Source organism: Lycium barbarum, chromosome 2 (genome assembly GCF_019175385.1).
Source record: "Lycium barbarum isolate Lr01 chromosome 2, ASM1917538v2, whole genome shotgun sequence".
In the NCBI taxonomy this organism is placed as follows: Eukaryota; Viridiplantae; Streptophyta; class Magnoliopsida; order Solanales; family Solanaceae; genus Lycium; species Lycium barbarum.
The window spans coordinates 26,656,382-26,679,110 of NC_083338.1; the positions used below are offsets into that span (position 1 = coordinate 26,656,382).

Genomic DNA, 22,729 nt, shown 5'->3' on the forward strand with positions numbered 1-22,729 from the left:
GTGACCTAATAATCAATACAAGAAAAAAACAATGTTATATAACGGAAGAATTAATCACAATAATCCCCACAAATTCAAGCATCACAAATTTTTTTGTGACGGAAGAATAAAATTGTCATAAAACCGTCAAAAAATTCATTCATATTGATGAATTCTATCATAAAATCGTTATGTGTCGTCGGACCTCTTCCTTATTAATATTCCTTCATAAAAATTTGACATTTGTTTCTTACCCTTGTTTTCATTTGTGGTTTTTGGTAAATTATAATTATAGCGTGGAACACCATGGGCGGATGGAACTGCATCAATCTCCCAATGTCCCATTAATCCTGGAGAAACATTTGTTTGCAAGTTTAAAGTTGACAAGGTGATATCTCTCTCTGTCTCTCACACACACAAATTAAGAAGAGGCACATTGTCGATCCATATTATTTGTCATTTTGGCAAACTAGATATATTCCAGAATATTTGACATTTTGTGGAACAAGAAGCATTTTATAGTAGTGTTTTTTTCTTGAAATTCTCCCTTAATTGCATGCATGCTTCAATTAGTGAAATGTTAATTAAGTGAAATATTTAAGCAAGAGATTAAGTGTAGCTAGGTGTAGATTAAGACTTTTATAACTAAGTTATTCATGTATATATTTGTATTCAGAATTTAGAATTTATGAGTTATTAAAATTACCTCAGGTTATTATACAATAAATAAGTTACATTTTAGATCTATATTTTGTATTGGTGCAAAAACCTTAACATACATAATATGGACCGAAAATAATAGTAATAATTAGATTTTTGAGTGTCCACAAGTCAAAGATCATACGTCCAAAAGTCGAAGTTATCACCACATTGTACAGTATCCACTTTTGCATGAACACTACACAATATTAGAGAAGTCAATATTATAGCTCATATTTTGTCTAATTATGATTGTTCTAATAATGTTACTAATGTCCTTGTTACGTTTTTTTTTACCGTCTTTGTTTGTATAAGACTTTAAAGTTAATGACTCTTCAAATCAAGTTTCGAGAAGAAGGGTCACATCTTGTAACGGTCAGTTCAAATTTAAGATATAAGGATATGTTTTCTAATACAACAACAACAAAAAATATCAATTCAATTCAAAATATCTATTCCTATTTGGGTTTAATTTTAATATTTGTGTGGTTAAATAACAGGCAGGGACATATTTCTACCATGGACACTATGGTTCACTCATAGTGGAAGTATCAAAAGATAAAAAAGAACCATTTCACTATGATGGAGAATTCAATTTATTACTTAGTGATTGGTGGCACAAAAGTTCTCGTGATCAAGAAATTGACCTCTCTTCTAATCCTTTTCGTTGGATTGGTGAACCACAGGTCCAGCATGTATACTCTCTCTTTCCATTTCTTTTCAAAAAGAATTAACACTATCCAAAATAGGTAAACAATTTTTCTTTGGAAAAACTTTCAACTAAAATTATAAATTATAGAATTATTTATGTAATTACCGTTTATGTAAATTCTATATTTATTTAATAAATATCGATATAGAGCTGGAGGCTACGTCAAGTCTATGCTTACTATTTTTCCCATTTGGGAACTCTGGAATGTTTTGTTCATAGCGAGTCACTTTTTTTTTTCTATCGCAGTTGATCCAAACTTCCAATTATTTAAAGGAGATAACTTTAAATTTTCCATCACAACGATCAACAAATTTATTTCTCCTTTGAGAAATTAATAAAAATATATTGATTGTTTTTCTATAATATTTTCTTCTCAATATCAATAGTCTTCCTTTTCAATCTTCTAACTAAATATGTATCAAAGGAGCACTTTTTAGAAAAAAGAACACAATTTTGTGAAAATTAAATGATAAAAATATGCATTTTAAGTATCATTGATCACTTTTCGTACTAAATTATTATTATTTTATTTAAGTGGAAGTTTATTTTTAAATTCTTAAATTAATTTCCTAATGGTGTGAAATTAAAGTAGACTTTGTTGATGAATGGGAGAGGTCAATTCAATTGTTCTCTTGCGGCGCAATTTAGCAAATCAGCAGTTCCTCGGTGCAAGTTAAGAGATGATGAACAGTACGCACCCCAAATTCTCCACGTGCATCCAAACAAGACTTATAGGCTTAGGGTGGCCAGCAGCACTGCATTGTCTTCACTCAACTTGCCATTGGGGTAAGGCACAATATACCTTATTTATCTTTTGTCACTTCAAATAATTCTTGTCTTAACTTTTTACCAAGTTACTCCCTGCGTCCCAATTTATGTGATATAGTTTGACTAGACACAAAATTTAAGAAAAAAAGGAAGACTTTTAAAACTTGTGGTCTAAAACAAGTCATAGATATTTGTGTGATTGTAATCATTTCATTAAGGGTAAAGTAATTTCACGAGTCAATTCTTGTTTTCTCGTCTTCTTTTTCAATGGAGATGATCTCCAAGTTAGTTTGTGTGCTATTCAATTTTTTTTTTCATTAAGAATGTTTGCGGTTGAAGTTTAGTTTGCGTGGGAATAGAGTTGTTGAAAGTTGAGACCAATATTACGGTTTAGGCCTCATTTGTTTTCATTAAGATTAAGACGTCTGAATCTGAATGCACATATGAATGATTAAGATGTTATCTCTAGGTCTGAACACTGAATGATTAAGACTGTTTGTTTTTCAACATCTGAATGTACATAATGTATTCATTTAAACATAATAAATATACAATTCAAATAAAAAAACCTAAATATAAGAAAATAAATACAATAAAATAAAATATTATTTGATAAAAAAATGAAATATTTATGTTCACTAGTAATAGTGGAGATGATTTGTAGTCGTGGTGGGTGGTGAGTGGAGGTGGAGTGAGGGGTGGGAGGTAGTGGGGGTGGTGTTGGTGGTAGAGCTGGGGTGGAGTGGGGTTGGTGGTGTGGATAGTGGGGAGTAAGAGTGGGGGTGGGTGGTGTGGGGTTGGTAGTGAGGTAGGGTGGTGGAGAGCGGGGGTGGGTGGTGTGGGGTGGGATTGGTCGGGGGGGGTGGTGGGGAGTTGGGGTGGGATTGGTCGGGGGTGGTGGTGTTACACCCCGTAGTTCTGCACGTTGAGTTTTTTTTAGGTGTTAGCTATTCAATTGTAGACATCGGAGTTATTGACAAGAAGATACCAGATCATAGGTGCTCGTTTTATAATTTTAAGAGTTCGAGTTCACATAACAGGTTATAGAAGGATTGAAGAACGAGAGAACTAAGGAGATTAAGCTTCCGAGGCTTTGGAGGAAAGTTGGGCAAGGTTTGGTACAGAAATTTTGGTCTAATTGGGAGGAAGAATATCTCTAAGTATATTAAGAGTTTTGAAGTGAAACAAAAGCCTAAAGTAAAGTTCGGGAAGTCTATCTTCCAACGCGACAAACCGCTCCCCAATAGGACGTCGGGGTAAGGAGATATGGACGTTAAAAGTCATGCTAGCAGGCCAGGAAAATGGTCTGCGCGAACGCGCAGAAGACCAGGGCCAACTCAGCGCGAACGCGCTACCACGGGGCGCGAACGCGCTGAGAAAATTTTAGGCTTGGGTCAGGGATGAAGGTTACATGATTTGGGTATAAGAATACGTATACATATGACATTCGGAGGCCATATGGTGTAAATCAGGTAGTACGTTGCTCGATGGAAGCCTTCGTTACTGCAAGATAAGCGGGGCCCACATGCCGAGGTTATATAAAGGACATATGAAGAGATATATGAATAGTACATGGAAAGTTGAGCAAGTCCTAAGAAGGACTCCTAAGCCAAATATGGGCATAGGCCCTCCAAAAGGACAATTTAAGGAAACATTTTCGGATGATCTGACTTGGAGGGGCCAAACGATATTATAAGTTTGGAATTTGAAAAAACACCAAGAATGAAAGTTGTAGATAATTGAAAGATCTTTCCAACCGTAGGTCGTGGCCCTCACACAACATCGGGATCAAGGGTTATGACCTTTTTACTGAACGAACGCGCAGGCAGAAAATTTAAGCCTGCGCGAACGCGCCAGAAGGCACCGCGATCGCGCTGAACGATTTTAGAGGCGGTGCAGACAGATTATGGAGCTTTATTTAAAGGGGCCAACCCCCCCCCCCCCCCCCCCCCATTTTATTCACCAAACACCCCAAAAACCTCTCCAAAAATCTGGAGACTTCTCCCTAACCCCCCCAAGCCAACTTTTAACCCAAACTAGATATAATTTCCAAATTCCAGTCCGGGTAACGTATGGTTATTGTTGCAGAATCATATAGCGGTGTGTTGTGGCCTAAACTTAGGGTGGAAAAGTGAAGATACAATAATATTAATGGGAGAAAGGTATGGATCTCTTCCTATTTATGTTGATATTGACTTATTTACAAAGATAGAACGGTTAAATGGTTGTATAGTGAATTGATTAGTTATGGAAGTTGCAAAACAGCGTGTGGGCTGTTTTATGGAACACTTTGATGTGGGAAATGATATTATTGGTGTTGGTATTGTTGTTGTTGTTGTTGTTGTTGGTTGTGGAATTATGAATTCGGGTTAGGCAAATAAACAGGGGAGATGCTGCCCGAATTTTGGCAGATTTTAAGGAGGTTTCATTTGAAGGTTTAGTACAAGTGTATGAAGGTGAGCCTAACAATAGTGTGAATGATTTTATATGTATATTTCAAGACAGGAGGTAGGTTGGAAAGTCGAGAAGCGAGCTTCCAGGTATGTTAAGGCTGTTCTTTCCTTCTTTTTGGCATGATCTATGACAAGCGCGAAGCGTAATGATATCCATAATGAATCCATTCCTAGATGTAGGATATCCTGAGTCCTTTGACCTCTTAAGCCCGAAGGGGCATTCTTAAGTTTTCCGATCTCATAATGTTGTCTAAATCCCGAAGGGGACATTCATAAAGTCTTTCTCTTACCTATGCATTTTACATTTAATTTTTGAGTCTCGAAGGAGACAAATGAAAAGGGTTTTGATTCCATACATGACATCCATAATAGTTTTACTCCTAGAAATGCCAGAAGTCTATAGTTTCTGAAGAATCTTACGATGACTCCAATCCTAGAGATTTTCAAGCCTAAGTTTCTAGGTGATTTCATGATGCGATTGAGTGTGCTATATAACATATGGCCTCGGTTTATGTTACACCTCGGAAAAGTCCCCGTACATGTACAAGGAATAGACCAACGAAGGGTATGAGTATGTGATGTTTTACTAAGTGAGGGGCGATGATTCATGAATTTTTGGAAAATGAGAAAGTTGTAGAATTTCTTTCAGCCCAGTGGTTGTAAAGTGATTTACGGCCCGTAAAGTGATTTACGGACCGTAAATCACCATCGTCCTCCAGCCTTTAAAAATCTCAACTTTCTGTTGAGTGTGAAAATGGTTAAAAACGACTTGGTATACGGCCCGTAAACTGATTTATGGACCGTAAACCTCGATCGTAAACTACCATATCATCAACCAACCATTCTGTTTTGAACATGCTTAAATACGACCACACTATACGGTCCGTAAACTGATTTACGGTCCGTAAACTGTGGTTTACGACCACTGTTCACCCCGACTGCAATTCATTAAAAATCAAACTTTGAGTTATTAAAAAGGGACCCAAGCCTCATTTTATTTCATTACTCATCTATACCATTCAAGAACACTCTAGAACTCTCTCAACACTTCATCCATAGAGATTCAAGAGAATCAAAGGAAAGCTAAGGGCACTAACACTAAATCCAAGCAACAAATGTATGAAACCTAGTTGGAGGTCATCTTCTTCAAGAAATTCCAAAAGAGGTAAAGTGAGTTTTGGTGAAAAAGGAAGAATTTCACTCTAAGCTTGTTCCACCACTATCCAAGGTAAGTTTTATGAATTTGGCATGTTGTTTAAAAGCATTAGAAGACTAAGACACTTGAATTGTAGTAAGACATAGAAAATGGACCCTTACTGAGTGAATAGTGTCACTATGGAATGATAGTTGGATGGAATCATGGAAGTTGACATCTTATGATTATTGTTCAGACTCAGATGTTCATATTGATGTTCTCCTTATATTATTGTTCTTCTTCTTCATTGTTTATGCCTCTCATACTCAGTACAATATTCGTACTGACGTCCTTTTCTTTGGACGCTGTGCTCATGCCCACAGGTAGACAGGGAGGCGAGCTCGATCCAGATCCTTAGGAGCTGTCAGCTGATCGAAGGCACCCCATTGTTCAGAGGTGCTTATGATTCTTTTTTAGTACATATGTATATTTTGTTTTGGGCACAACGGAGTCTTGTTCCGTCTATTTGTATAGTATGTCAGTAGAGGCTGGTAGATGCGCAGTGTGGGTAGGATGGTCTCACATTTTTTTCCATGTATATGTGCACTATTATTTTGCTATACTAAAGATCTCTACATGGATATAAAAGTATTTATGTTTTCATATAAACTGTGATTTTCTTATGTTTTGAATATAAATGTGATAAAAGGGCATTAATCGAGTAAGGTGAGTAATAGAATGAGCGGTGCTAGGTGGTTAGCCCCGGGTACCCGTCGCGGCCCCTAGCTGGGTCGTGACAAAAGTGGTATCAGAGCAGTTCGTCCTAGGAAGTGTTTACGAGCCATGTCTAGTAGGGTCTTATTTATGGTGTGTTGTGCGCCACGCTAATAAACAAGGGGCTACAGGGCATTTAGGAGAATGACCATCTTTCATTTCATTAGATCGTGCGATAGAGCCATGCATAGGATTTTATCCTCCCCTAAAAGTGCGTTGTGATTTCAGAATGCCGCCAATAGGAAAAGCTACAGCCTCCCAGAAGGGCAAAGCTACGACAAAGAGGCGGGCAGAAAGAGAGCCTCCGACAAATGTAGAGGAAAGTGAATCACAGAATGAGGCCTCACCTAATGTAGAAGAGCAGGGAGGAGCCTCAGTCCCAATTCCTCCACCAGTTGCTTCGGGTCAACAAGTGATCGAGGCCATACATTTATTGACACGATTGGTTGCCGCCCAGGCACAACGGCAGAATGCGGGCCCGAGTGGTCGTTCCGCCAGTACGAGAGCCCGTGATTTCTTGACTTTAAATCCTCCGGAATTTTTCGGGTCGAAGCCGGATGAGGACCCACAAGGCTTTATTGATGAGATGTTGAGGACGCTGAAACTTATGCATGCTTCTGAGACCGAATCGGTAGAGTTGGCTTTTTATAGACTTCGCGATGTGGCGGTATTGTGGTATAACAACTGGATAGCATCAAGACCAGAAAATGCACCTCCTCCTGTTTGGCAAGAGTTTGTTGACGCTTTTATTCATGACTATTTGCCACCGAGGTCCGCCGAGCTAGAGCGGACAGGTTTTTGAATCTAAAGCAAGGGAGTATGAGTGCCCGAGAGTATAGTATGCAATTTAATTCTGTGGCCAGGTATGCCCCGACTATGGTGGCAGATATGGGTGATCGTGTCCATAGATTTGTGAGCGGTTTGGGGCCACACTTGTTTAGAGATTGCTTGACGGCCTCTTTGCAAGACGGGATGGATATTTCCCGAATACAGGCACATGCTCAGAATCTTGAGGAACGACAACAGCAGCAAAGAAGTGATCGTGATAATGACAGGAGGCAAGGCAAGAGAGCTAGGTCTACGGGAGCAAGCAGTGAATATAGAGAGGGATCGAGACAGATGCATTCTAGGCACTCAGGTTAGTCAGCGACTAGTGCGCCTTCCAGGTTCCCAGATAGGAGGTTTGACCGTTGTTTCCAGTCAGGACAAGGCCAGAGTTCGAGGGCCTCAGATTTTCAGCCTAGGGGAGATTTTGGTCAGCGGAGACCTTTAGTACCGCGGTGCAGCCAGTGCGGTAGATTGCATTCCGGGCAGTGCCGTCAGGGTTCTGATGCTTGCTATGCCTGTGGACAGGCTGGTCATATGATGAGAGATTTCCCTTCAGCGAGAGGTAGAGCGGGGACTCAGCCCACAGGCTCAGTAGTGGGTTCTTCTTCAGTACGCCCGGCAGCACAGACTTCTCAGACTACAACAGGTAGAGGCAGAGGTAGAGGGGGAGCATCTACCTCAGGTGCTGTTCAGCCCCGCGTATATGCTTTGGCAGGGCGACAGGATCTAGAGTCCTCTCTGGATGTTGTCACAGGTACCTTGACTATATTTTCTCGTGACGTATATGCTTTGATTGATCCGGGTTCTACTTTTTCTTATGTTACCCCGTATGTGGCAAATTGTATTGAGGTGAAACCCGAGCCAATTAAACCTTTTGAGGTGTTCACTCCGGTCGGTGATCCGGTAATAGCGAGGAAAGTGTACAAAAATTGTGTCATTGTGATATGTGATCGCCAGACGAAGGCTGATTTGATCGAGCTGGAAATGATAGACTTCGATGTAATAATGGGTATGGATTGGTTAGCGTCGTGTTACGCAAATGTTGTGTCACACCCCGACTTTACTAGGGTGTGATGGGCACCCGACCCCATATCTGGAGCCGAGCGAACCCGCTGACTCTTGTTACACACTTAACTTCCTTAGACTCTTATATCAATAAAAAATGGAAAACATAGTAAAACTTTCAAGAGATTTTTTTTTCCATCGTACTCAAGTCAAACAGAATCTGCAATCACATGGACTTTATGATATAGCATATTATCGACAATCTATACCCACGACTCTGCCTGCAAAGTCTCTAACATCAAACAAACATCGTGGCTCAGATACTCTGACTCGGCAGCACTCCTGAATAAGTGGAGCCTGCCAACTCCGTTGGAACATCTTCTATGATAACTGTGGCTCATCTGGTGTACCTGCGCGGCATGAACGCAGCCCCCGAAGAAGAGGGGTCAGTACGAGTAATGTACTGAGTATGTAAAGCATGAATAGTAACATAATAAGGGAATATACAGTATGAATAATAACGGAATAGACATATGGAGCTTATCCTGGGAGAGATGTAACCTGTACATATGAATGCCTTTCTGCGGATGCCATGCATGCTTAGTTTCTTTTTCAGAAAAACGGTGCTTCTTATTTACATATACAGAAAACAGAACATTTCAGAAAACGGTGTCCTTTACTTACATTCACAGACGCCGAGTACATCGGCTCTCCCACCCCCCTCCCCAACAGTGTCCCAACATATTATATATATATATCGCATATACAGACGCCGTATCCGGCTCTCCCATATCCCGCGTTCGGGACGAAATCCAGCTGAATCAGGTGGTGATATAACAGTGGCCCTTCCCCTTTCCCCATATACATATACATATACATATTCACATTCATATACATGTGTCATACAATTGGCATGCATGAGAGCCCAAAGAAAGTCATGTGTCCATCGGAGTGACATAAGGTCGGTGACCTCCGATTACATTATGGAATAATCATGGGCGCTTTGTCTCACCTTGAAGGAACGAGTATTTTAAGGTGAGACTACCAACGGAAAATAGCCTTAAGAGAGAGCATAGAATGAAATCAATGGCATTATAACCGCCAATTCATATGCTTTGAAGTCTTTTAGAAATTAGTGTCATAGCTAAGGAATAGAATTGAGGTTCAAGAACTAGTATAACACTTTCATATTCACATTGGATTCTTAGCTCAAGACTCTTAGTCGTGGAATCATTCTTGTCGTACTTATCATAGGCATATTCTCTTTTCTGACATCATCGTTATCATTATCATCATGGAAGTATTCTCGTTGGGATAGGTACAGTACTTGTCATTTGGTAATGGAATAAGGATCGAGGGTTTCTTTTGGATTCAGCTTCAAAGTAAGTCAAGCGGAGCAATAAGGTAAATCGGGGAAACAGTGGGCCCACCTCGGATCAAATGAGACGGCGCACCAAATTTACATATGTTACATGTCATGGCGTTACTTGTGAGGGTTTTAGGGTAGTCGGGTCCTATTTATGCGAGTTCTAGAGGTTTAGGAAATTCTTCCAACATTTTGCACACTTTTTTGTTCAATTCTACTGATTGAAAAAAAGGAAACTTTAGGCGCGGATTTCGGAAGGTAGAGTTATTCCCGAGGCTCACATCCAACATATTCCATCTAAGACATGCCATAGAAAGAAGGGTGAAGCCTTACATACCTTTTCTGCTTCTTATGCGACTCCAAATTCACGTTCCAAATCCGCCAAAATTTACAAATTGGTCATGTTTACCAAAACTTGATTAGAGCCTTTAGAAATTGATTCTTTAAAGTAACACTTTGTCTGCCGAAATTTCGGCAGCATTTCCCCTGTAAATACACAATCCCCGAGAATACGGCTCGACCCCAAATCAACAACAACAATCCGGGAATTTGACCCGGCCAAACCAACAACAATACTAGCAATTATTCCAGCAACAATTCAATAGTCGATTCAATCCAATTCAATTTAATTTAATACAATTCAATTCACATAATGTTCCAACAACTTATTCGACATACTATTTCATCCGAAACCTTCAACTTCAATCACAACCATACATTTCATTGTTATTCACATACGTTAACTTCAACAACACCCTTCGTTTTACACCACATAATCCATAACAACAACAACTAAAATGTCAAATATCATCAATTTACCATAACTTACCAAATCCTATACCATTCGGCCACAACAACAATACATAGATTTTCATGAATTTCCATTCTTTTCTATACATTACAACAACAACCAATACACCACATGAATTTAATTCATTCTTCCTTACACAACACCTCATACATACGGCCAACACCATGCATATGCAACTACAACTTCAACATGCATGATTTCATACTTTTCATTCATTTTTACACATTAAAACAACAAACATACTACATTAATTTAATCTTTCCTCACAACACCACACATACCATGCACGGCCACCACTCCATACATACATATTTCATGAATTTCATTTACTTCCACACACAACAACACAAATGAACCCTTCACAACATATAAAAGGGGATTAAATCTTACCTTTCCTCTTCAACTTATTCACTTGGCTAGAATGCGGAAACGACGAAACGGATGGCCTATCTCCCGAAACAATTTTGAGAGCCATGGCCGAACCCTCCTTGCTCCACTCTCTTCATCTTTTTTTTTTGTTCTAGTTTTCTTGAATTAAAATGATGACTTCCTATATATACTTGTCTTCCACCAATTTTCCTTATTTATAATTTGGCCCCTCAAGATAAGAATATAGCCACATGATCCCTCTCTAGAGAATTCTTGAATTTTCTCTAGAATTTTCTTGAAATTAAAAGAAGACTAATGTCTTCTTAAGCAAGCTTTGGTCCATAATTCTTATAATTTACAATTAGCCCCCATTAATTAAAATAAGGGCATATAGTGCACGACCAACATGGCCCCTTCATGAATTTTTCTTGAACTTTGTAAAATTACCATTTTGCCCCTATGCTTCCACATTATTTCCATTGGTCATTTGCGAATTTCTCTTTTTGCCCTTAACCTCTCTCAATATTTCCATAACACTAATATCCATAATTGATATTTATAACCAACTTATAAATTAAAATAATTTTTGAACGTAGCGTTTCCCTTAACTTGCCACGACTACCTTAGAATGTCCGAACGTACGAAATACGGGCTATAACATCCTCCTCCCCTTTAGAACATTCGTCCTCGAATGTTCAACTGACCTTGTGGGGTCTTGTAGCACTTCGGGAGGGGGTTCCTTTATGGTTGCCCTTTTTTCTCCATGTCCATTCTATATCAGTTATTCTACTTTCCTTGTTATCAAACTTTCGGATCTTTACATAAGTCCTCATTCCATGTCATGGGTTTCTTTTATAGGTGCTCTCTCCATGATTATCGTTCCTTATCCTTTACCTTATTTTCCTTGTAATCGAACTCCTTGACTTTTCATGAGTCGCTGCTCCATGTCATAGGTTTTTCTAACTCACTGTGTCACCTCATTATCATTGTTCTTTCCGGGTCCTTCCTTTTCTATTGTTGTCTTGTCACCGTACCTTAACGGAAGCCATGTCTTAGTACGCAATCCTTACTTAATGATTCAATGTAGCGGGAGGCTATTTCCTTATCCTTAGGTCTATCTCTTAGTATACTCATAGTTATTTCACTTCTACTCTTCTCCCAAGTATTCTTGCGACACGCCGACATATTTTGAGCTCTGTTTTCAAACTAATAGATTTCCTTTCTCTGACACTTCATAGTGTTGCAATTTTTTTTTTTTTTTTTGGGTCTGCTATGGTCTCCCCCCTTTTAGGGGACTCCTTACACGCTGACCGCCTGCGAGAATCTTCCTTCTCTTACTATGTCTTCATATGGGTTCTAAACTTAGGAACTATTCCTTTGGCCCTACTTATTGGAATCGGTTCTTAAACTCCACATTTTCCCTTTCGATCTATATTGCTACACTCTATCCCTTCTCTCACCTATTTTGTTTTTCAAATTCCTGGCCCAAATAGTCTCGTGTCTTGTCAATAGTTTCTCTCGGGTTTTCCCTCGTTACCTTTTCTTACTTTTCTTCCATTGTGATTTCTTGTCGTTGACCCTTCCGTGCCCTCTGGTCTCCTTATTTTCCATTAGCTCACTCCTCTTCCTTTACAACTATTACTGTATTAGATTCTCCAGTCTTCATCAGTCGCAGGGGCACTGACAGCTTTCCTTGTAGCACCAGTACCATTTACTTTCGCTATCACTCGGGCTTCGATTCCCTCGTTCGATTAATGCCCTCCTTGCCATAGTGCCGGTTACTGGAACTCCGAGATTCATATATACAATCATTTTGAAATATCCTACATACTCACATATATATGTATATGATTACTATCAGCTAACCCACAAAGTACGTACAAATGCTGTTCAAGCCTATCCTAATTCTAAGGCTGTAATGTACTCCCTGTCTTCTTACTGAGCTAATCCACCTCGTCTTACGCATCCTCTTAAGGTTCCCAGCCATCCCATACACTCTAGTTTTCCTTGAAATATCCTAGCTTTTAATTTGGCTCTTATGTTTCAATCTATAGAATTTCTCACCAACTTCCCAGGGGGTCACCCATCATGGAATTGCTCCCACCTGAGCACGCTTAACCCAAAAACTTCATTGGAGTTCGGTGTCTTAATGCTGATATTTTCGCGTCCGCTTCCTCACATGACCTTTATTACATGTTCTGGAACAAGTCGAAGTCTTACAGCTTCCGAGGCATTTTCGTAGCACGTTCTTCTTTGTACAATTACTATTTTACCCTTTTCGATTCCCGATGTTCATCTTCCGCCTGTGTGTATGCCTACCTCCTGTCCTGGACTTCCAGATTCCCGATGGTAGCAATCTCACCTTCGTTTCCACGCCTAAATCCATAACCTTTCTGAAACAACGCATCTCACTTATTACCTGTTTACAGTATCTTCTGTCCCCGTCTCTTCCTATTAGGCGTATCTATTCTGACAGACCTCCTTTTCCATTCTTACCTTTCAAAATCTGTACGTAACAAGTACCGACAATACTTCACAGAACACGAAGCTATATGACATATTCAGCCATCAGAACTTCCAGTTCCAAGTAACAGAATAATTATCCAGGCTTACCTTTGTAACTTGCCATCTCGTCACTTGTCTTCTTTCGTCACCACTAGGCGTCTGCGAAAATCGACGGTTAGTATAAGGAATCTTATTGCCTATGACTTGGCTTTATCGCACGATCTAAGACAGAAAGAAGGTCAACATTTCCTAGATGCCCCGCAGCCTCCTGTTTATAAATGTGGCCGGCTTCACACTCATAAACAGGACTCTACTGGACACGACTTTGCAGACAACCCTTAGACCGACCTGCTCTGATACCACTTTGTCACACCCCGACTTTACTAGGGTGTGATAGGCACCCGACCCCATATCTGGAGCCGAGCGAACCCGCTGACTCTTGTTACACACTTAACTTCCTTAGACTCTTATATCAATAAAAAATGGAAAACATAGTAAAACTTTCAAGAGATTTTTTTTTCCATCGTACTCAAGTCAAACAGAATCTGCAATCACATGGACTTTATGATATAGCATATTATCGACAATCTATACCCACGACTCTGCCTGCAAAGTCTCTAACATCAAACAAACATCGTGGCTCAGATACTCTGACTCGGCAGCACTCCTGAATAAGTGGAGCCTGCCAACTCCGTTGGAACATCTTCTATGATAACTGTGGCTCATCTGGTGTACCTGCGCGGCATGAACGCAGCCCCCGAAGAAGAGGGGTCAGTACGAGTAATGTACTGAGTATGTAAAGCATGAATAGTAACATAATAAGGGAATATACAGTATGAATAATAACGGAATAGACATATGGAGCTTATCCTGGGACAGATGTAACCTGTACATATGAATGCCTTTCTGCGGATGCCATGCATGCTTAGTTTCTTTTTCAGAAAAACGGTGCTTCTTATTTACATATACAGAAAACAGAACATTTCAGAAAACGGTGTCCTTTACTTACATTCACAGACGCCGAGTACATCGGCTCTCCCACCCCCCTCCCCAACAGTGTCCCAACATATTATATATATATCGCATATACAGACGCCGTATCCGGCTCTCCCATATCCCGCGTTCGGGACGAAATCCAGCTGAATCAGGTGGTGATATAACAGTGGCCCTTCCCCTTTCCCCATATACATATACATATACATATTCACATTCATATACATGTGTCATACAATTGGCATGCATGAGAGCCCAAAGAAAGTCATGTGTCCATCGGAGTGACATAAGGTCGGTGACCTCCGATTACATTATGGAATAATCATGGGCGCTTTGTCTCACCTTGAAGGAACGAGTATTTTAAGGTGAGACTACCAACGGAAAATAGCCTTAAGAGAGAGCATAGAATGAAATCAATGGCATTATAACCGCCAATTCATATGCTTTGAAGTCTTTTAGAAATTAGTGTCATAGCTAAGGAATAGAATTGAGGTTCAAGAACTAGTATAACACTTTCATATTCACATTGGATTCTTAGCTCAAGACTCTTAGTCGTGGAATCATTCTTGTCGTACTTATCATAGGCATATTCTCTTTTCTGACATCATCGTTATCATTATCATCATGGAAGTATTCTCGTTGGGATAGGTACAGTACTTGTCATTTGGTAATGGAATAAGGATCGAGGGTTTCTTTTGGATTCAGCTTCAAAGTAAGTCAAGCGGAGCAATAAGGTAAATCGGGGAAACAGTGGGCCCACCTCGGATCAAATGAGGCGGCGCACCAAATTTACATATGTTACATGTCATGGCGTTACTTGTGAGGGTTTTAGGGTAGTCGGGTCCTATTTATGCGAGTTCTAGAGGTTTAGGAAATTCTTCCAACATTTTGCACACTTTTTTTGTTCAATTCTACTGATTGAAAAAAAGGAAACTTTAGGCGCGGATTTCGGAAGGTAGAGTTATTCCCGAGGCTCACATCCAACATATTCCATCTAAGACATGCCATAGAAAGAAGGGTGAAGCCTTACATACCTTTTCTGCTTCTTATGCGACTCCAAATTCACGTTCCAAATCCGCCAAAATTTACAAATTGGTCATGTTTACCAAAACTTGATTAGAGCCTTTAGAAATTGATTCTTTAAAGTAACACTTTGTCTGCCGAAATTTCGGCAGCATTTCCCCTGTAAATACACAATCCCCGAGAATACGGCTCGACCCCAAATCAACAACAACAATCCGGGAATTTGACCCGGCCAAACCAACAACAATACTAGCAATTATTCCAGCAACAATTCAATAGTCGATTCAATCCAATTCAATTTAATTTAATACAATTCAATTCACATAATGTTCCAACAACTTATTCGACATACTATTTCATCCGAAACCTTCAACTTCAATCACAACCATACATTTCATTGTTATTCACATACGTTAACTTCAACAACACCCTTCGTTTTACACCACATAATCCATAACAACAACAACTAAAATGTCAAATATCATCAATTTACCATAACTTACCAAATCCTATACCATTCGGCCACAACAACAATACATAGATTTTCATGAATTTCCATTCTTTTCTATACATTACAACAACAACCAATACACCACATGAATTTAATTCATTCTTCCTTACACAACACCTCATACATACGGCCAACACCATGCATATGCAACTACAACTTCAACATGCATGATTTCATACTTTTCATTCATTTTTACACATTAAAACAACAAACATACTACATTAATTTAATCTTTCCTCACAACACCACACATACCATGCACGGCCACCACTCCATACATACATATTTCATGAATTTCATTTACTTCCACACACAACAACACAAATGAACCCTTCACAACATATAAAAGGGGATTAAATCTTACCTTTCCTCTTCAACTTATTCACTTGGCTAGAATGCGGAAACGACGAAACGGATGGCCTATCTCCCGAAACAATTTTGAGAGCCATGGCCGAACCCTCCTTGCTCCACTCTCTTCATCTTTTTTTTTTGTTCTAGTTTTCTTGAATTAAAATGATGACTTCCTATATATACTTGTCTTCCACCAATTTTCCTTATTTATAATTTGGCCCCTCAAGATAAGAATATAGCCACATGATCCCTCTCTAGAGAATTCTTGAATTTTCTCTAGAATTTTCTTGAAATTAAAAGAAGACTAATGTCTTCTTAAGCAAGCTTTGGTCCATAATTCTTATAATTTACAATTAGCCCCCATTAATTAAAATAAGGGCATATAGTGCACGACCAACATGGCCCCTTCATGAATTTTTCTTGAACTTTGTAAAATTACCATTTTGCCCCTATGCTTCCACATTATTTCCATTGGTCATTTGCGAATTTCTCTTTTTGCCCTTAACCTCTCTCAATATTTCCATAACACTAATATCCATAATTGATATTTATAACCAACTTATAAATTAAAATAATTTTTGAACGTAGCGTTTCCCTTAACTTGCCACGACTACCTTGGAATGTCCGAACGTACGAAATATGGGCTATAACATGTTGATTGCCGGACAAAAACGGTTCGATTTTAGTTTCCATGAGAGCCCGTACTTGAATGGAAAGGTAATACTGCATCCCCAAAGGGTAGGTTTATTTCCTATCTCAAGGCGAGGAAAATGATAGCTAAAGGTTACATTTATCATCTAGTTCGGGTTCATGATATCGAGGCAAAGCCGCCAACTTTCCAATCTCTTCCGGTGGTAAATGAATTTTCAGATGTATTTCCAGACGAACTTCCAAGTCTTCCTCCAGAAAGGGAAATCGATTTTGCTATCGATGTATTACCAGACACTGAGCCCATTTCTATTCCTCCGTATCGGATGGCTCCGACGAAACTGAAAGAGCTAAAAGCACAGTTAAAATATTAACTGGAGAAGGGTTTTATAAGGCCTAATTCTTCGCCGTGGGGAGCACCAGTCCTGTTCGTAAAGAAGAAAGACGGATCTCTACGAATGTGCATCGACTATAGGCAGTTGAATAAGGTGACAATAAAGAATAAACACCCTCTTCCCAGAATCGATGATTTATTTGATCAATTACAGGGCGCTAAGTGGTTCTCCAAGATAGATCTGAGATCTGGTTATCATGAAGTGAGAATTAGAGAAGAAGATATTCCCAAAACAGCCTTCAGGACAAGATATGGTCACTACGAGTTCCGAGTGATGTCGTTTGGGTTGATAAATGCCCCGACAGTGTTCATGAATTTAATGAATAATATGTTCAGGCCACTCTTGGATCTCTTCGTGATAGTATTTATCGACGATATTCTGGTATATTCTCGCACAGAATCAGAACATGCAAATCATCTAAGAATTTTCCTTGGTGTTCTCCGAGCTCGGGAATTATATGCAAAGTTCTCAAAGTGCGAGTTTTGGTTAAATTGCGTGACATTTTTGGGTCATATTATTTCAGATGATGGCATCCGAGTCGACACTCAGAAGATAGAAGCTGTGAAGACTTGGCCGAGGCCTACGACGCCTACAGAAGTTCGTAGTTTTCTGGGTTTGGCAGGTTATTACCGAAGATTCGTAGAGGGCTTTTATTCTATCTCAGCCCCATTAACGAAGCTAACCCAGAAGTCGGCGAAATTTCAGTGGAATGATGCTTGTGAGCGTAGCTTCCAAGAATTGAAGGACAGATTGACCTCCACCCCAGTGTTAACACTTCCAAAAGGGCCGGATGGTTATGTTGTATATTGTGACGCTTCCGGTGTGGGACTAGGATGTGTACTGATGCATCATGGCAAGGTTATTGCATATGCCTCAAGACAATTGCTAAAACATGAACAGAATTATCCGACTCATGATCTCGAATTGGCCGCGGTCATCCATGCCTTAAAGATATGGAGGCATTATTTGTATGGTGTGCACGTCGATATTTATACGGATCAAAAGAGTCTTCAACATATTTTTAAGCAGAAGGAGTTGAACCTACGGCGGAGGCGGTGGTTAGAATTGTTGAAGGATTATGACGTGAATATCTTGTACTATCCTGGAAAAGCGAACGTGGTAGCCGACGCGCTTAACCGTCGTTCAATGGGTAGTTTATGTGGAGATCCTTCAGAAAAGAAAGAAATGGTTCGTGAGCTTCATCAATTAGCAAACCTTGGGGTACGTGTAATTGATTCGGGTAAGGCAGGAATTAGTGTCAATGATCCTACGGTCTCGCCTTTGAATGCGGAGATAAAAAAATGCCAGTATGAAGATCCACAAATATGTCATCACAGGTATGTATCCCGGGGAAAATAAAAGTCTCCATGTAAAGTTTCCATAGATGGAGTTCTTAGACATCAGGGCAGGCTATGTGTGCCGGATGTGGCAAATTTGTGCCAACGGATTTTAGAGGAAGCACACTATTCTCGGTATTCCATTCATCCAGGTGTAACCAAGATGTATCATGATCTCAAATTTCTATATTGGTGGGATGGCATGAAACGAGACATAACAGCATTTGTGACAAAGTGCCCAAATTGTCAACAGGTGAAAGCCGAACATCAGAAGCCAGGAGGCTTATTGCAGGCAATGAAAATTCGTACATGGAAGTGGGAAGAGATTAATATGGATTTCATTGTAGGATTAGCTCGCTCACGAGGTAAATATGACTCTATATGGGTGATCGTGGACAGACTCACGAAAGCAGCTCATTCCCTCCCAGTTAGAACCACGTATACAGCGGAAGACTATGCCAGATTGTATCTAAAGGAAATTGTGCGACTTCATGGAATTCCTTTGGCCATTATTACAGACAGAGGGGCCCAGTTTACAGCTAAGTTTTGAAAATCTTTTCAAGAAGGTCTAGGTACTCAAGTCAAGTTCAGCACGACATTTCATCCACAAACTGACGAGCAAGCCGAGCGCACTATTCAGACCTTGGAGGATATGCTACGAGCGTGTGTGTTGGATTTTGGTGGTAGTTGGGATGAGCATCTACCCCTTATTTAATTTGCCTACAACAACAGTTATCATTCCGGTATTCAGATGGCCCCGTATGAAGCATTATATGGAAGGAAATGTATATCTCCAATTGGATGGTTTGAAACCGGAGAAGTACAATTGATAGGCCCCGACTTTATCTAGCAAGCAATTGAAAAAGGTAAAGTGATCCGAGACCGACTGTTAACAGTCTAGAGTCGTCAAAAGTCTTATGCGGACAACCGCCGACGAGATTTAGAATCCCATGTGAATGATTGGGTATTTTTGAAAGTATCGCCAATGAAAGGGGTGATGAGATTTGGCAAGAGAGGGAAGTTAAGTCCAAGATACATCGGACCTTATAAAATTGTCCGTAATGTGGGTCATGTAGCATATGAACTGGACTTGCCTTCGGAGCTTGAAGCAGTTCATCCAGTATTTCATGTTTCGATGCTCCGCAAGTGTGTTGGAGACCCAACAAGGATAGTTCCGGTAGAGGATGTGCAAGTGACAGAGAAGCAGACATATGAAGAAGTACCTATTGCCATTTTAGATAGACAAGTGCGAAGACTCCGAAATAAAGAAGTCACTGCAGTCAAGGTTCGATGGCGAAACAACAATAGGGAAGAAATGACTTGGGAAGCGGAAGAGAAGATGAAAGCCAAATACCCGCATTTATTCCAATCTCCAGAAGAAGTTCAGGATGAGATGCCGAGGTTATAAGGTATGTATACTTTATCTTTATGTTTTGGTCATGTGTGGCCATAGGGATGTTGCTATTGTGATGTAGCCCTGTGAGGCGAAGATATTATGGATTGTTGTGGCAGGTAGGTAGTGTCCAATGTACAAAGGAGACTCTGGAAAATTTTTTCTAGGATTCCCGAGTATTTCAATATTCGAGGACGAATGTCCCAAAAAGGGGGGAAGAATGTTACACCTCGGAAAAGTCCCCGTACATGTACAAGGAATAGACCAACGAAGGGTATGAGTATGTGGTGTTTTACTAAGTGAGGGGCGATGATTCATGAATTTTTGGAAAATGAGAAAGTTGTAGAATTTCATTCATCCCAGTGGTCGTAAAATGATTTACGACCCGTAAAGTGATTTACGGACCGTAAATCACCATCGTCCTCCAGCCTTTAAAAATCTCAACTTTCTGGTGAGTGTGAAAATGGTTAAAAACAACTTGGTATACAGCCCGTAAACTGATTTACGGACCGTAAACCTCGATCGTAAACTACCATATCATCAACCAACCTTTCTGTTTTGAACATGCTTAAATACGACCACACTATACGGTCCGTAAACTGATTTACGGTCCGTAAATTGTGGTTTACGACCACTTTTCACCTCGACTGCAATTCATTAAAAATCAAACTTTGAGTTATTAAAAAGGGACCCAAGCCTCATTTTATTTCATTACTCATCTATACCATTCAAGAACACTCTAGAACTCTCTCAACACTTCATCCATAGAGATTCAAGAGAATCAAAGGAAAGCTAAGGGCACTAAAACTAAATCCAAGCAACAAGTGTATGAAACCTAGTTGGAGGTCATCTTCTTCAAGAAATTCCAAAAGAGGTAAAGTAGGGTTTTGGTGAAAAAGGAAGAATTTCACTCTAAGCTTGTTCCACCACTATCCAAGGTAAGTTTTATGAATTTGGCATGTTGTTTAAAAGCATTATAAGACTAAGACACTTGAATTGTAGTAAGACATAGAAAATGGACCCTTACTGAGTGAATAGTGTCACTATGGAATGATAGTTGGATGGAATCATGGAAGTTGACATCTTATGATTATTGTTCAGACTCAGATGTTCATATTGATGTTCTCCTTATATTATTGTTGTTCTTCTTCATTGTTTATGCCTCTCATACTCAGTACAATATTCGTACTGACGTCCTTTTCTTTGGACGCTGTGCTCATGCCCACAGGTAGACAGGGAGGCGAGCTCGATCCAGATCCTTAGGAGCTGTCAGCTGATCGAAAGCACCCCATTGTTCGAAGGTGCTTATGATTCCTTTTTAATACATACGTATATTTTTTTTTGGGCACGACGGAGTCTTGTTCCGTCTATTTGTATAGTATGTCAGTAGAGGCTCGTAGATGCGCAATGTGGGTAGGATGGTCTCACATGTTTTTTTCATGTATATGTGCACTATTATTTTGCTATACTAAAGATCTCTACATGGATATGTTTTCATATAAACTATGGTTTTCCTATGTTTTGAATATAAATGTGATAAAAGGGAATTAATCGAGTAAGGTGAGTAATAGAACGAGCGGTGCTCGGTGGTTAACCCCGGGTACCCGTCGCGGCCCCTAGCTGGGTCGTGACAGTTTATGTCTGAGTGTGCTGTGGCCTCAGCCTATGTCTGAGTGTACTATGGCCTCAGCCTATGTCTGAGTGTGCTATGGCCTCAGCTTATGTCTGAGCGTGCTATATAACATGTGGTCTCAGTTTATGTTATGGATCATTCAAAGTGATACATGATAGTTTTGAAAAAAAGGGGAAGAAGTCCCCATTTTTAAGAAAAAGGGAAGAAGTTCCCGTTTTGAAACTTAAGTTTCTCCGAAGGGAGTCTTTTGATGGTTTTCAAAGATTTTCATGCATTTTCATATTTACATACATGCACGACATCATTTCATGGGGAAGGGAAAAGGGCTAAGGCGTTATATACGCAAACCACCTGATCAGCTGGTACACGATGATTATGATGCCCGAAGGGGCCATTATGCTATTATGCCCGAAGGGGCTGCGAGCAGGGTGAAGGCATGAATTATATATATATATACACACACACACTCATACTCATGCTGCATCAAAAGTTCATATGCACGTACATGTTTATCAGAGTTGGTTACAGGTACAGGTCGAGTCTGTTACTCTTTTATCATCCGAGTCGAGATACATTGTTTCAGTTCTGCCTTACATACTCGGTACATTGTTCGTACTAACGTCCCTTTGCCTGGGGGCGCTACGTTTCATGCCACGCAGGTGCATACAGATGAGTAGAAGACATTGGCTATAGGATGTTCCCAGGCTATCAGTTGGATTAGTGAGCTCCATCTCAGTTCAGAGTGTTGCCGAGTCAAAGTACTTATGTTATGGTATTTTGTATATGTTAGAGACTTTGTAGATAGTGTCCTATGGATAGGGCGTCGAGGAGTCGATAGTTGTGTAAAGCGACCATATAGGTCGATGTGTCTTTATGCTTTGTTTCCTTTGTAAAGACTTTATTTGTGACTAAAGGTTTTCTCACATTAACGATAAGGGAGAAGTCCCTGATTTGACAAATGAATTTTATTGAAAAGTTTTTCTGTACCTGACGGAAGCGTCATTTCATAGATTAAAGGTTCACAAAAAGTTGTGACTCATG

At 39.9% G+C, this 22,729-nt stretch overlaps 1 pseudogene; it reads left to right on the plus strand.

Moving 5' to 3' along the window:
• Nucleotides 1–22,729, plus strand: part of LOC132626388 (L-ascorbate oxidase-like) — a 76,646-nt pseudogene that overhangs the window by 9,021 nt on the left and 44,896 nt on the right.